The 16,573-nt window shown below is 40.4% G+C and overlaps 1 protein-coding gene across 3 annotated transcripts in view; it reads left to right on the top strand.

Annotated features, from left to right (window-relative positions):
• The window catches only part of CDK8 (cyclin dependent kinase 8), a 73,156-nt gene that overhangs the window by 7,611 nt on the left and 48,972 nt on the right, over positions 1–16,573 (top strand). The window lies entirely within an intron of this gene.

Here is a 16,573-nt window from a genome sequence, read left to right as displayed (position 1 = left end):
GTTTTGTATATCCGTTTATTACTTGGTGGACATCTGGATTGTTTCTACTTCTTGGCTGTTATGAATAATGCTGCTGTGAAACTTAATGTGCGAATTATTGTGTAGATACATGTTTTGGGTTTTCTTAGACATATACTCAGAGTCATATGGTAACTGTTTAGCTTTTTGAGAAACTGCCAAATGTTGGAAAGCAGCTGAGAACCACTTTGAGTGACTCTACCTTGACTTTGGTTTAGGACCAGGATTTGTCCTTTGTCCGCAAGACCTGGACACCTTAATTTCCATGACACCTTATTCCCAGGACATTGTTGACACACTAGTCTATATCATGGAGATTCTGAAATTCAGATTAATGCAACTGCTCCTCCTCCATTAAATCAGACTGCCCTTCTGAACTTACTCTCAGGCAGCACCTGTTGCTGGGCAATTTTTTCCCTCAGCTGAAATCGGTTCTGACATATTGCTTCAGAAATCCTAACTGCTTTTTCTTAAAGTACAACTCCAATAATCCTCTCTTCACTCATCACCCCACAATGCATAGTTAGCTTTTCATAGATATATTCTGTAACTACTTCAGTGTATATGTGATTACTGTTTATATATCCTTGGGGTCTTTCTGGTGAATATTCATGGGTTAGATATTATAGATTTCCTCTAGGGCAGTAATTGTGTTCCCCTTACTTCCTGGCATATTGCCAAATGTTGACAGGTATTTTAATACTTTTTTATTTGGTGTACCTAAAATTGATAACTGAAAATTTTCCTTTTAAAGTTGCTAAACTTAAAAACTTGAGCATATTTTGAAATAAAAAAGTCTTTGTGAAAATACCCATAGAAACTAAGTTTGATGGGCTGGCTAAATTGATACCAGGAACAGACTTGAACAAAACCAAAAGCCAGATGCATGCTTTGTTAATTGAAAAAAGGTATTTGAAAAATTGAGCCACTTAAAAGAATAAAGTATTTTCTAAAGTATACCTTGCCAGTGCATCAGTTTAAATGGGGATCAAACCTTTATTTCTAAACTTAAGAAAAATATAATTAGTCTCTTAACCAAAGTTGGCATTTAATTTTATTTAAGCTCTGTGATTGTTTCATATTTGAAATTTTCTTTTGTTATGTGAATAAAAAATTATGTAGTTTAACAACTACTCAAGGTAACTCAAGTTACTCATCTTTCTAGACAAGCTCTTTAAAATCTATTAACTTTATTATAACCCATGAGTTCTAATAAGCAGTCATCCTAAGGAGAGGAATTCCTCACATCAGGATCCCTGCTGTGAGTGTTTCGATACACCTGAATTTTATAGGTTGTCTAGAGAACTAAGGAGAAGGCAATGGCACCCCACTCCAGTGCTCTTGCCTGGAAAATCCCATGGATGGAGGGGCCTGGTGGGCTGCAGTCCATGGGGTCCCTGAAAGTTGGACACGGCTGAGCGGCTTCACTTTCACTTTTCACTTTCATCCATTGGAAAGGAAAATGGCAACCCACTCCAGTGTTCTTGCCTGGAGAATCCCATGGACGGAGAAGCCTGGTGGGCTGCAGTCCATGGGGTCGAGCAGAGTCGGACATGACTGAAGCAACTTAGCAGCAGCAGCAGAGAACTAAGGGACTAAAAAAAAATAACCCAGACTTGTCAAACAGCTGTATCATAGTTTATCCAAGTCATTATTTTGGGGAAAAGAGTAGGTATTGAAAAATTATTTTTATGTGGCTTGTTTTAAGGGAAGCCAATAAATCTCATGAAAATTTTAAGCTCATATAGGATAAATACATTTGTTTGGAGTTTTTTCACTTAATGAAAGAAGCCCTTTAAGTAAGGGATCTATCCTAACATACTTGGGACTCAGTTTGCAAAAAAAAATTCAATTTATACACAGTTCCCAAGAAAGTGTTAAGCACACAGTAAGGAGTACTTATATTTGTTTTCTACTGCTGACTTAACATGGAAGGTTCTTTTAAATGTAAAATTAAATCATTTAAATATTTAACATTCCATTTTAGTTTCTCTTTAGCTGTAATGAGGGGGAGGCAAATTTGTGTATTTATAGTTTTTTTTTTTGCTAAGTCGCTTCAGTTGTGTCCGACTCTGTGCGACCCCATAGATGGCACCCCACCAGGCTCCCCCAGTCCCTGGGATTCTCCAGGCAAGAATACTGGAGTGGGTTGCCATTTCCTTCTCCAATGCATCAAAGTGAAAAGTGAAAGTGAAGTCGCTCAGTTGAATCCTACTCTTAGCGACCCCATGGACTGCAGCCTACCAGGCTCCTCCGTCCATGGGATTTTCCAGGCAAGAGTACTTTATAGTTTATTTGGTAGGTGTTCACTGAATGTCTGTAATATGCCAGGTTCCAGGTCCTGTGCCAGGTATAGGTGATTCAGCAGTGGACAGGCCACAGTTGTAAGTCCTTAGGGAACTTAAAGACTTTGAGGGGCACAAGCAAGTAAATAGTTACTCGTAGTAAGTGGGATAGGGCTGTGGTGGAGAAAACAATGAATGACATCTACTATGACTTTACATGTTTTCACTCAAGAATATTATGCATCTTTCCATGTCTGAGTGTAGCTCTAAATCCTTAGTTTTAATTATTGCGGGCATCACATTATTTTGATATACACACAGATTTATATGTAAATATGTATCCAGTTAACCAGTTCTCTAGTGATAGATGAAATTTAAGTAGTCTCTAAATTTTGGCCATTGCGGTGAGCAAAGAAGCTCCTAGAAAATAGTACTACAGTTCTTCAATGTGGTATCAAGTTCTTGCAGTGGAATTTTAGGGTCAAAGATTGTATTCTTTCCACAGCTATATTTCTGTTATAAGATTAGATTATAAAATTAATAAGCTCTCAGGATAAATAATCAAGCAGAATGTAAGGCTATGCGGGAAGACAGCAGTCCCCCTCTTTAGGGACAGTCGTTGTCAGCCTCCTGTGTGTGCAGGTGGAAGCAGGTGTATGCCTGGGTTGACTTTAAAATTTAATACTTCATTCATTTGAGCAGATAACACATGCATAGGTACAAGACGTAAGTATACTGAGGAAGTGAAAACTTAAGTCCTCTCAGCTCTTTCTCCTCCAGTCACCCATTTCTTCTTTCAGAGCTGTCCACTTAGATGTGTTTCTTGTGTATGCTGTCCAGCTTGTGGACACAAACATCTTTGGACTTAGTTTATGATATTATTTTTTATGCGTCACTCTTATTTTTATGAAGTCACGTTTATCAGTGGCTGCTGGGTTATATGTAGGAATTAGAAAGGTCTGTATGTCATCATCTTTAAACACAAATTGTTTGATGGCATATACGTATGTTTTGTCCTTACTTTTCTCAGTTTTTATGTTTTGAAGATGGCTGTAGTCCATGGGGTCAGATAGAGTTGGTCATGATTGAGCAGTGGAGCTTGCACACAACAGCCATGATCACGCAGTTCACTTCAGCAGCTTGTCATTCTGTTTTATGAACATGCTGTATTAGTGATACACAGATCCAACTGAGGATGTTTAGATTGTTTTCTTTTCTTTTCTTTTTTTAATGCTCTTAAACAGTACTGCAGTAAATGTCCTTTATATCAGTCTTTGCATACAGCATTCTCTCAGGTAGAGATACAATTGCCCAGGTCCCCAGAGCCTTCCCCATAGGGAGGTTTGCTGTGGAGGATACCACTGGCAAGGAGCAAAGTGTGCATGAAGCAAGGGAAGCTCCTTCCTGGCTTCTGTCAATTGTTTTAGAGACTGATCAGCGTGCCAAGCACAAGTGATACATGACCCGGGCACGTCACTGTTAGACTGCTGCAGTGTAGGTCAGTTTCCCAGGAGTATCTCTTTAACAGGCCTGGGCTTCAGGCTCTTCTGAGATCCAGTCTTATGTCCTCAAGAAAGTTTGCACCAATTACACTCTCATCCAAACTCCCAAAACAAAACTTAATGTGGAAGGAAGAAATGGGAATAAATAATGATAATAACATGCTTGAATCATGGGGTTAATGCATTGTAGAGTCAGAATTGTTTCGATTGTTCTTTTGGAAACTTTGTTGTACATTTTCTTTCCCTGCATAGTCTGAGGTATTTTAGATTGCTGGTTGGCATAAAGAAATTGACTTGTGGACATTTAAAATTGCAGTCATTATGAAGTTCACGTGTTATTTTGTGTTCACATTCATGAGATTTCTCTGTTCCAGCTGAACACTGCTGCTGAGCTCTGTTCTGTCACATGTGACTGGAGCTCTTGATGGAGCGTCTCCCTCCAGCCACCTGTTCAGCCTGACTGCGTGTACTCCTCTGTTGCTCAAATGAGCTTTGTGTTTCCTGTTGCTTGACTTTGGTCATCTTTTCATTCCCTGACCAGCATCGACCCAGTCTTTTCCTTTTCACCCCTTTTTGGCTTGCTTTTTTTCTGTTTTGTTCTGATTTTGACTTTGACCTTGTTCCTTGTTCCTTGTCTCCTGTCTCAGTCGTATTCCCCTCTGGGCTTGCCTCTGTAGACGGAAAACTGGAACCTCTTCTGTTGCCAGTGGAATTGCTTAACTTTGTGTATTCAGCAGTGGTAATTGTTTATGTCAGTAGGCAGGCAGCTGATTATCTATAAGACAGTTCTGATGTGTTTTATGAATTTGGAAGAGTTTTTTTTTTAAGTCTTAAGTTCAGCTAAACATTTTCTTCACGTACATAATATCTGCTCAACAGAAGTTGGAAAGTACTTCTTATAGACAGATAAGAAGCTGAAAAAGTATGCAAACATTTCATCTTTTTATCTGAAAACCTATTTTAGAACAGATGCGTCCAGCACTTCTTGAGAGTTTAAACCAGATACCCTGGAACCGAAAGTTACTATTGTCCTGTTTTTAGCCAAGACTAGCTAACCTCTGCAGAGCCTTGACGTGTGGTTGGACGTGCATACATGAAAAACATAAAGAAGCCTGTCAGAGTAGCACACACATCTCCTACTTCACCTGTTGCTCTTTTGCACTTTTTTTTTTTGAGGGGGTGGGCCCATTCAGTTCTGAAAGGTGATTCAACCTTATGTTAACTTTAAATGCTTGAAGTTTTCAATGCAAGCCAGAAATACTAACCAACCTTACCACTTTTTAACCTTTATTTGATTTGGATAATGTAGCATTTGCTCTATTTCCGTTGCACTTTGTAAAGCTGAGCTCACCGAATTTAAGTATCCTTGGTGATTTTCAAATCAGAATGCAGCACAATTACATTTTTCCTTGGTGAAATTCTGTACTATGATTATCCCTGAAATGTTTTGGAATGTAAGATAACATTTGTTAAAATAGTGACTCATTTTTAAGTGTTTAAAAAGTACTTTTGATTTAGTTGTAATGTATTAAGTAGAGAAATTCAATACTAGTTGTCTTCATGCAGAAAATATTAGTGAAATCTGTCAAGAAGTTATACATTTTTAGTTCATAAAGCTTTCTAATAGCTTTAGTGAGGTATGATTCACATACCATACAGCTCGCCTGTTTTAAGTGTACAGTTCACTGTTTATAGTATATTCACAGAGTTGTGTGGTTGTCACCACAATCTAATTTAGAATATTTTCATCCCCCCAAAAGAAACCCTGCACCCATTAGCAGTTGTTCCACTTACCCTCCAACCCTCCAGCCTTAGGCGACCGCTAATCTGCTTTCTGTCTGGATTTGCCTGTTCTGGACATGTCATTGGAATGAAATCATACAATATGTGGTTTCTTGTGACCGGCTTCTTTGACTTACTGTAATGTTTCTCAGGCCCATCCATGGTTTCGCGTGTATCGCATTTTGTTTGTCACTCATCAGTTGTTGGATAGTTGGGTCGTTTCCACTTTTTGGTTATTATGAGTAAGGCAGCTGTGAACATTGGTGTGCATCTGAGTCCCTTCTTTCAGTTCCTTGGATATACATGCGCCTAGGATATACATACAAATGTGGGATTTGAATATACACTTAGGAGTGGAGTTTCTGGATCTCATGGTGCCTGAGCGCTGGCCTTGTGCGTAACCGCCAGACTGTCCTCAGCGGCCACACCATTTTACACTCCCACTAGCAACCCGCAAGAGTTCCGGTTTCTCCACATCTTTGTTAACACTTTCTTCCCACCCAACCTTTTTTTTTTTTTTAATATAGCTATCCTTATGGGTGAGAACACTTAACTAATTTTTATTCTCATAGCAGTATTAGATATGAGATTGACATGCAGTATACCAGCTGGATCAATTCATTTCATCTTTCTGAGCACTGTGGATTTCTTGTCTATAAAAATAGATTCATCCCACACAGATCCTTTGTATAGTATATGATAAAGCATGTAAAGAAAGTTTTCAGGCTCTCATAGGGCCATGTAAATTATACATATTTTAACATATTTATTAAATTAATCTCACTGGTTCTATTGTTTGTGGTTCCACTATTTCTCCAGTGCCCAATTATGCTAATTTGTATTTTTCAGGAAGAATTTGTGATGTTTATTAGTAGGCAGTTTTCCTAAATATGTCTTTTTGCAGATAGTAACTTAAAATGCTTCTGCCTACGATGTCATGATTGTGTTTCTGAGAAATCTCTTACAAAAAATCTCTTATAAAAACAAGCTCTTTCACTGGGGTATGGGTGCTAGAGGGCTTTTGTTGGACTTGGCTGTGATATAAGTATTTTTATAGTTGTATTCTAAGAGGAATACATCTGTTGACTAAACAGGACAGAAATAAACTTTGCTTCTTTACCATTTAGTCTACTCAGAAGGTTGAGGTTCCCCAACCTTTGTCCCTGATTGAGCAGTCTTGCTGGTAATACTGCTACCATTGCCAGTGGTAAAAGAATAAAAGAATGCTTGGGTAAACAAAACAATTCCATTCCAGAAGAACACCCAGACAGTCAAACAGTGCATCTGTGTGTGCCTGTTCTTTGCATGCAACTATTATTTTTCCTGTTTACTCTGTGCTGATTCCAGTTTGCATCATAATAATGCCTTTGTGTGGAGACTCCCCCCCCCCTAATTAATTGGTGATGTTATAACCATATTGTGTTGTAAAAACTCATGCCATAAGAGACTTGCCTGTATTTGCCAGTACAGGGTAGATAGTAAGTACTGTAAATATTTGTTGATTTCAGGTGACCAGAGGACCCATTCTATAGATTGAGACATTTGTCATTGCTCTAAGTCAATGCAGTGTTGATGCTCAGCTTAGTAAACAGTGCTTATTGATAGGATCTGGTTGTACCAATACATTTGTTCTTGTTGAAAGTGTTTGAGTGGGTTCCAAAGAATTGCAAGGGAAGTTATCTCTAGAAAAACACGTGTCAGGGAGTTGAGCAGATGAAATATCCTTATCCCGTCCTTATCCAGACGGGATACACTCCAGGCTTCCTGGAAGATGCCCGAAACCTTGGATAGTAGTGTATTTCCTGTGTTCTCCCATGTACTGACAGCATGGTACACTTGACAGAGAAGTGATCCTCACCCTTGGCGAGACGCAAGATTTCATCATGCTGCTCAGGACGGCATGCAGTTTAAAACTTACTAATTGTTTATTTTCCGTTTAATATTTTCAGACTGTGGTTGACCACGAGTAACTGAAAACGCTGGTAAGAGGGGGGACTACTGTGTTCACTGTATGATTAGACCATGTGTTGAAAACAAAGTGGAAAATGTAATCCTACCATTGTACAAAATCATGAGACCTTTTTGCTTTTGACAAGCATCGTCATGTTGTAGGAAGACAAGAACTAGAATAGCTCTGGAGAAAGGGAAATACGATAAAATGATTGGGAGAAGAGTACCGTAGTATGTAAACTGAAAGGATTTGGGTCTTTCAACTTGGAAAGTGAAGGGATAGGTTTGAAGTATAGTCAGCCCCGGGCACAGAGTGGAAGGTCAGGGGCATTGTTTCTAGGACCCTTTGGATGTAAAAATCGAGGACACTCGTTTCCTTTTTGGGACTTCCATGATGGGACGTGGTTAAAACTCCATGCGTCTGTTGCGGAGGGTGAGGGTTTAATCTCTGGTTGGGAAACTGAGATCAATCACATGCCACTTGGTGTGATGAAAATTTTAAATAAATAGAATGATGTAGTATGCACACATACATGAACTATGCATATCGTCCCATATACTTTATTTTTTAATTGGGATATAATTGCTTTACAATGTTGTATTAGTTTTTACTGTACAACAGGGTGAGTCAGCTGTGTATACACATATCCCCTCCCTCTCGCGCCCCCCTCCCTTCCCCCTTTCCCACCCTCTAGGTCATCACAGAGCATTGAGCCAAGCTCTCTGTGGTATAAAGCTGCTTCCCCCTACCTCTATTACACATTATAGTATATATATTAATGCTACTTTCAGTCCGTCCCACCCCCTCCTCTCCGCCCTGTGTCCACAAGCCTGTTCTCTACGTCTGCACCTCTATTCCTGCCCTGTAGGTTTATCAGAACTGTTTTTCTAGATTCCATATATATGCATTAATGTACAATATTTGTTTTTCTCTTTTGACTTACTTCACTCTGTGTGACAGAATATAGGTTCATCCACATCACTATAAATGACCCAAGTTTGTTCCTTCTCATTGCTGAGTAATATTCCATTGTATATATGTACCGTATCTTCTTTATCCATTCATCTGTTGATGAGCATTTAGGTTGCTTCTGTGTCCTGGCTAAACAGTGAACATTGGGGTACGTGTATCTTTTTGAATTATTCTTTTCTCCAGATATATGGCCAGGAGTGGGATTGCTAGGTCATATGGTAGCTCTATTTTTAATTTTGGGGGAACTTCCTTACTGTTCTCCATGGTGGCTGTACCAACTTAAATTCCCACCAACAGTGCAGAGGGCTCCCTTTTCTCCACACCCTCTCCAGCATTTTTTGTTTGTGGATTTTTTGATGATAGCCCTCCTCCTTTCCTGAAGTTGATTGTGCCTTTTCTCTTGATTTCCAACCACTCAGAATGTTAATTTGTTAAATCATAGTTTTTACACACAGTTAAATTTTTTGACCTCTTCACTGTATTTCAGTTTTGCGTAATTAAAAGGTTGTAGATCTGTGAATGCTACAAATAAAGCTTGAAAGTTCAAGTAATCTTTTGTTTTAAGGTATCACCTCTTTTCTTGGTTGTTCATAGAATATGTAACAACAGCTTGAGTCATTATTAAACAACACTTGCCGTATAAAGGATAATCTGTCATAGCTATGTAAACTATATAATAACCGCAATGCTTTTTTCTTCATGAAGCACCTGTATAATTGTTCTCATAGCTGTTTAAATTAAAACAGTACTATGGCCAGTCAGTAACTTAACTACATAAAAAATTATTTTCTTCTTCCTCTTCCTCTGCATGTACATAGACACATGTATTTTGGGGTGTATATATGTCTGTCTGTCTCAAGTATGTGAAAGTTTTTATCTACGTACGTGTACATATATATATGTGCATGTATTTACATACGCGTTTTAAATATATCAACAGTAATGTGATCAGATATCATTAAATGTGGGGGTTTCCATCAAAGTAAACAACCAACCCATGTTTCTTAAGTCGTCTTCCCAGTGTCATTTTTTTTGAACACAGCTCTGTGAAGAATAAAGTTATAATCATGGCATCTTGACTTCAAGAACTGTATTTTGGCACTGGTAATTTATAATCATTCTTTTTCTCCTTAATATTCATGCTAGAAGAAATGAGCAACACTGAAAAGAGAAATTAATGTGTAATCCTTAACTCCCTAATGACTCGTCTTTCCTGCTATTTTGCATATCTGCCCAATTTATTTCTGCTTGGCCCCAAAGATTTTCTTCTTAAAAGGAGCATCACATCAGGCATGTGAATACACCTGAACGTTTAAAAAATATTCACCTGTTGTACTCCAGGTATACATTTAGTGGTATCTGATCCTTTTACTGTAATCTCATAACAGAAAGGACCAGGAGTTTCTTTCTAGTCTCCAAGCTTAGAAATACTTTTTAAATTTTATGTAGCTTTTTTCCAAACAAGATAAAGATGCATTTGAAGTATGAGAGCTAACAAACTGAGCTTGAATCCCTCACGATAATGCAGAGGAGAGAGATTCATAGCTAAGTTTACAAGAAGCTTTGTAACTTCCTGGAGCTTGGCATCTGGAGCTCCTGAGAAACGTGGAAGTAACTCCTGTTGGGTCTGTCTTGTTCATTGGTATATCTTAGGAACTATAACAGTGCCAAGCACAGGAACGCCCCCCAAATCAAGAGTTAGTAGTTCTAATAATCTTCTAAATAAACTAATGTAATTAACCAAAAAGTTGCAGATTCCATTTGTCAGAATGATTGAAAGAGCTAACAAGTTAACCTGAAAAGGAATTTTAAGCAAAACTTAGCATGGCTAGCTAGAATGTGTTCTCTGAGAGCTGACCCGATTTAAATGAAAGGGACTGTTGTTCAGTTTGCTTTAATGCATTGTAACTCCGTGTGAGATAATTGGGCATCCTGTATGATACAGGCCCCAGGAATGCGCCAGTACTAGAGCTTATTGGTCTGCTGCAGCAAGGGTGGGCGCACACCTGGCTCCCAGAGCAGGGGGGTCTTCTAGGTGAGTGTGGGTGGAATGATTCTAAGGAAGAACTGAGGAGGAGACCAGCTGTGGGCTGGATCCTGGCATGGGGGGCGGGGAGCGGTCGTTTGGTAATTGGGTGCCTCAGTATTCTGCTCAAGGCAGGAGGAGCGAAGCAGAGCTGGGCATCATCAGTCAGAGCAGTCATCGCTCAGAAAAGGGCCGTTCTAGTTCTTTTGCCATTCTGCTGTAGCCTTGGGCAAAACTCCATTTCCTGCTTGCCTTTTCTACTGGCCTTGCCACTAATTTCTGAGAGATATCAGAGATTGATTATCAGTGGGGTTTATTTTCACTTTCTCAGGCCTTCTTTTTGGCCAGATTCAGCCCTGTGGGACATTGTTCTGTGAAATCCAGCTCTCCTCTGTGCTGGGATTCTGCTGACCAGGAGACTGTTCGGAAAGCCTCAGCTACTGTTAACTGAAGTCAGTATTTTATGAATACTTTCTGTTGTAAGGTTAGTTATTGAGCCCTCTGAACCTAAAGTGGCTGTACACTGGAAGACTCTGGAGATGGCACCCGAGCTCTCGCGCACTGCAAATGCTGAGCGATTGTTAACCGTTTGTAATCCAAGCACCAAGGTCCCAAGTGTGGTTTGGGCATAGACAAACCATCCTAGGTTTAACATCATAGGGGCTGTTTGTCTTGTTTACTGTTAGTTGGCTATTTGAAAGAATTGCTTAGTACTTCAGTACCCAAGAACTAGGATGAGCTGAGTTGCACCCAAAAGAATGGCTACCAATTTCAACAGTTGGCCTATTTGCAAATTTTAGTGAACTTCTGAGCAAATTGTAACCGGGAATAAGACTCATGCAAGGAGTGACTCGGGGTGCAAAGAGCAACATTATGGGTATCATTGTTAGAAACAAGAAGTGTCTGTTAACAATTCAGAAGTTTAAAGCAGCAGAGAGGAAGGGAAAGAACTAAAAAAGAGAACATGAAGATTAAAGCCTGACAATCTTTGGTTCTAACTATTTAGATTTTGTTCTGTAATTGCTGAGGGTGGAAGCTGTCTCTCTCAGGCCACTTGATCTAAAGGTCTCGGGTAGAAAATTAATCTCAGAATAATTTTCTTATTCTGAGATTGTCTTCTGGATGATTCTTAGGAATCCTCAATTTGGGGTCTCTAGCTGGACAGTCTTCCAGTAATTTGAGGAAGTGGTCTGTCATTGTTACTGAGAGCTGTGGATCCAAAGAGTTTTACTGCAGAACATGGCAAGGCCATTTCCATGGGAGCTCAAGTGCAGTCTTTCCCTAATGTTGCTTCAGAAATAGCCAAACACCTAATCTGAGAGCATGTAGAGCTGGTTAAGTATCTGGCAAGGGAAGATAGTTGTTTACATCAGTGATAAGGTTGAACAGCTCTGGAAAATTATTGTGTTAACCAGAATTATTACATCACATAATTTCTTTTTTTGTGATGGAAATAATTAAGATATAGTCTCTTAGCAACTTTGAAGTTTATAGTACACTGTGCTGTGCATAGATCTCCAGGATTTTTTTTATCTGCTGGTTGCAAGTTTTACCCTTAAACAATACCTCCCCAGTCCCTGAACCCCTGGTAACTGCTCTTCTGCTTTCTCTATTTACAGGAGACTGCACATGTAAATGATATTCTCTGTCTGATTTATCTCACCTAGCATAGTGTCTGGAGAAGGCAATGGCAACCCACTCCAGTACTCTTGTCTGGCAAATCCCATGGGTGGAGGAGCGTGGTAGGCTGCAGTCCATGGGGTCGCTAGGAGTTGGACACGACTGAGCGACTTCACTTGCACTTTTCAATTTCATGCATTGGAGAAGGCAGTGGCAACCCACTCCAGTGTTCTTCCCTGGAGAATCCCAGGGATGGGGGAGCCTGGTGGGCTGCCATCTCTGGGGTCGCACAGAGTTGGACACGACTGAAGCGACTTAGCAGCAGCAGCAGCAGCATAGTGTCTTCAAGATCCACACGTAATCCAAGTCATCACAAGTGGCAGGATTTCCTTCTTTCTCGTGGCTGAATAACATTGATCCTTTTTAGGTGGCCCATTACCCATCTTCACTGGACGCTTGTAAAATCTGCCGCTTGTCTCCACTTTTCTGAAATACCTAAATATTGTGTCTTGATGTGGGTGGGCTTTCATTTGTGATGGGAACTCATTGAACCCTTGCAGTGTTACAAATCCTGTCCTTCAGTTGCTAGAGTTTTCTTGAATTACTTTGTAAGTTTTCTGCCTCTCTTTTCTGTTCTTTTTTTTTTGAAACTCCTAATTATTTGGATTCCCTGGACTGGTTCTCTGATATTCTCTGTTTTTCTTTCGCATTTCTCTGTGTTTTACTGCTGTTTCTTAGGCTCTGTCCTCAGTTTATCTTCTGCCTAGCCAGCTCTGCTTCCAGAGGGCTATTGTCTTCTCAGGTCTCAGCTTTGAGGATTTGACTCTGAAAATCCAGGTGGTGCTCAGCTTTCTATCAGCTTCTTTGGTTTTTTTTGATCTTGTCATCCGTTACTGTTTGTCCACTTTTGTTCTAGTTGCCAAATTTATATGCCATCTTCTTATAAGTTTGTGCCTTTTCCATAGTTTTAGTAGGGTGTAGGAGGGGAGTCAAGTTAGATATGTGTGTTCAGTACTCTGTTTTACCAGAACACTGCTCATTTTTGTAAGCACTCCTTTGCAGCCATTAACTTACCCGCCCCCCTCATCTGTTAAAGGCGAGTGTTCATCGTGGCTGTACCCTCCTCTTTTTGTTCATGTCACATGACACACTTTCTCTAGCTTTGTTTGCTTATCTTTAAATGTAATAATTTTCTCTTGTCGTCCTCATTTGTTTTGTACACTCCCTGAGGTGAGGCACACATACTCTGCACCCTTTGGAGACAGCTGACGTGAAAGTTCTGCTCCCACCCCGCCTCTGAAAGCAGGCAGACCTCGGGGCTGTCCGCGTGGTTCCATGATTTTACGCAGCTGCTGCTCATTTTGCTCTTCTCCAAGCAGCCAGACCCTGCCTGTGCCTCCGTATTTTTGTTCATGCTGTTCCGTCTTCCTAGGATGTCTCATGTAACTACTCATTTCTTTCCCCAGCCCCTCTTTCCTTTCCTGACAAGCTTCTTTAGTCTTAAGACATTCTGCTTAAGTATACTCTTGTAGAAGCTTTCCTTCAACCCTTCAAGGTATAGCTGAACATCCCCTGTGTTTATAGTACTTTATATAGAACCCTATACTGCAGTTATTATTGATAGTCTGACTACTACGACTAGATTGGGACTCCTTTTCCTCTCTACTCTGCCTTTGTGGTTAAAGAAGTGTGCTCCACACATCACCAAGTACTGTTATATTATGATGGTAATTAGGTGAGTTTTAAGAGGTTGTTGCCTTTTTGATAATCACACATCTTTTAAGGTGTTTTTTTTTTTTTTTTAAAGTATTCTCCCATTTACCTTTCTTTCTTATAACTTTTTAAAAAGATAAAACATGTAACTACTTGGGGTGAGGGAGAGAAATGATTGCAGATTCAAAATTTTTAGTTCATTTTGAAGAAATTTTCACAAGGCGGTTTTTAAAGAAGAGAAAGTCCAGAGGTGATTGTTAAGGGGGGTGAATGAGTTAGTCTTTGGTTTTTTTCTTTCCCCACTGCTCATTCTCTCCACAGAGGGCTCTAGTTTAGGAAGTCATCCTCAGCAGTAGATATAACAACCTGTCACACTCCTGGGTTGACCATCTGTTTAAATTAGTAGCTTGCACATGAACTGTCTAATCCCTGGTGGATTTATTCTGATCCCAATTTCATTTTGTTTTTGTGTCACTCTCTTTAATGCCCCCTTTAAGTTTTCAGACATCATTCCAACTTGGTGAACGTTAAGTATAGATATTCTTAATGTATTTTTAATATAATGTGTGCCCATTTGTGTGCTTTGCTAGAAAGTACTTGTAGATCTGATTGTCATAAAACAAATCTCTTTTCAGAAAGATAATGTCATTGGGATTTGTTTTTGCAACTAAAGATAAGGTGTAAATATGTAAGCAAAGATAAAGCCAAGCAGACTTAATAATTTAAAATAATAAAGTGTTAAATAAAATTAATTGATTTTCTAAGGAGTTACCCCTTTGTTCAGTCAAACCTTCGGTCTTTTCAGAACCCCAGCTCTATCACCCTGCCCTTTCTGTTAGTATTTGATCTCATTTCCAACATCGGAAAAATATGAAAGCCATCAGAATGAGAACTCCCTGGCTTTTGCCTCTGAACCCACCCCTCTGCACCTGTATCCTCCTTGGTCTTCCTGTTAGTGATATGATGGAGAAGCATTTGACCTCGCTTGCAATCTAGTCGTCCCCCCCCCCCCATTTCAGTCTGCTTTTCTCCTTTTCCCCTCTCATTTCCTTTTCTCTGGGCTCTTCCTCTCAGTTCTTAACATACTCGAGTCTGTTACATCTTAAGAAATGTTTAATCTGTGTACTACTCCAGCTGCTGCCTTATTTTATCACCTTCAAAGAATCACCTACGTCTCAGTTGACTTAATGCCCAAGTCATTGCTCAGCCTTCTGCAGTGTAGACTCTGCTGCTGCGTCACCGCAGCTATTTTTGCCTAGTCCAGCATCCCTCGGTGACTTCATCATTGCTAAATTCAGTGGACGCTGCTCAGTCCTCACCTTACTAGGCTTCTCTGCAGCTTTGGATACTGTTTACTATTCTGCCCATTTCTGAAATTCTTTTTCTTGCTATTCCTAGTCTCTGATCTCCCCTCATGTACTCTCCTGACTTGGATGATGGTATGTATACTCTAATATCTTCAGCTTTCTCTTTGGACGGGTCTCTTCAGCTTGGCACTCCCACGTAGGTGTCTCACAAGTATCAGACTCAGCCTGCACACGGCGGAGCGCTCATCTTCCTGTTCCCTCTGACCTCCTGTGAATGATGCTGTTAGCTTGTTCCCTGAGGCAGATGACGACTCCTCCTTTCTCACCCCCAGGATTCTATGCTGTGGGCTGCAGTGCTGCCTCACGTGGCTCCAGCCATCTCCTCTGCAGCAGCCAGCATCACCTCTCACCTGAGTCATTCTGACACTGTTGACTTAACTGATCTCTCAGCCTCCTGTCCTTCTCCCCCCCACCCCCACCCCCAACACACACCTCCCTAGCATTCAAAAAGGGTAGGCAAAGATGTTTTCCCCAAAGGAGGATTGCTATTCTCCTGTTTAAAAATCTTGAATGGAGCACCTCCTCTTGTTCTTGGAGTAAAAAGACTTGTATGATCTGGTTCCTAATTATATCGCCAGCTTCATCTCCAGTTATTTAATGTGACTGTTTTTCAAATGCTTTTCCCTCCCTTCAGGTGATAAGGCACACTGTTTCCCTTTTAACACAGCACAGTTCTCAGAGTGTGATCTGGGAAGCCCTAGGTGTCCCAAAATCCTTTCAGAGGATCTGCAGGGTCAACACTATTTTCACAATAGTGCTGTATTCTTTGCTTTTCCTCACTCTGATTCTCATGAGTGTACAGTGGGTTTTTCTCAAAGGTGACAAGGCAGGTGATGATGCCGTTGCTCTGATGGCTAGTGGGTATGTGCTTTTGTGGGCTGTGTTTTTAACAGTTCCCATTTTTAAATGCTAAGAGGGTTAATATTGATAGAACCTCTTCAGGGTCTTCATTGACACCCAAGAGAGAAAAACGGTCCTGAGTCCAGAAGGTCTGAGGACTGTCTTTCAGGCCTTGGTTAGTTGGGATTTCCGCTGAGGAGACTTGGCTTGGGTCTCCACAGCGTGACTTTTGGGTCACCTCTGCGGGTTGCGCCTTAGCACATATCCTGTGGTGGGTCGGTTAGTTACCTCTCACTGCCGGTACACACGGAAAGCTCCACCACAGAGGTGGGAACCCCAGTCAATCCCCAGTTCTGGAGACAGTGACTGCTCAGCAAACACAAACTGAGTGAATCTCTTTGAAGGTATCTGGGGATATGAACTACAACATGTTTTAAATCATAACCATTTTGTACTTCATGAGAGATGCATTCATTTCTTAACTTTTTTGACCCCTT

Source organism: Bos mutus, chromosome 12 (assembly GCF_027580195.1).
Source record: "Bos mutus isolate GX-2022 chromosome 12, NWIPB_WYAK_1.1, whole genome shotgun sequence".
NCBI lineage: Eukaryota > Metazoa > Chordata > Mammalia > Artiodactyla > Bovidae > Bos > Bos mutus.
The sequence above is the reverse complement of the archived record's forward strand: the minus strand, read 5'-3'. Positions and strand labels throughout refer to the sequence as shown.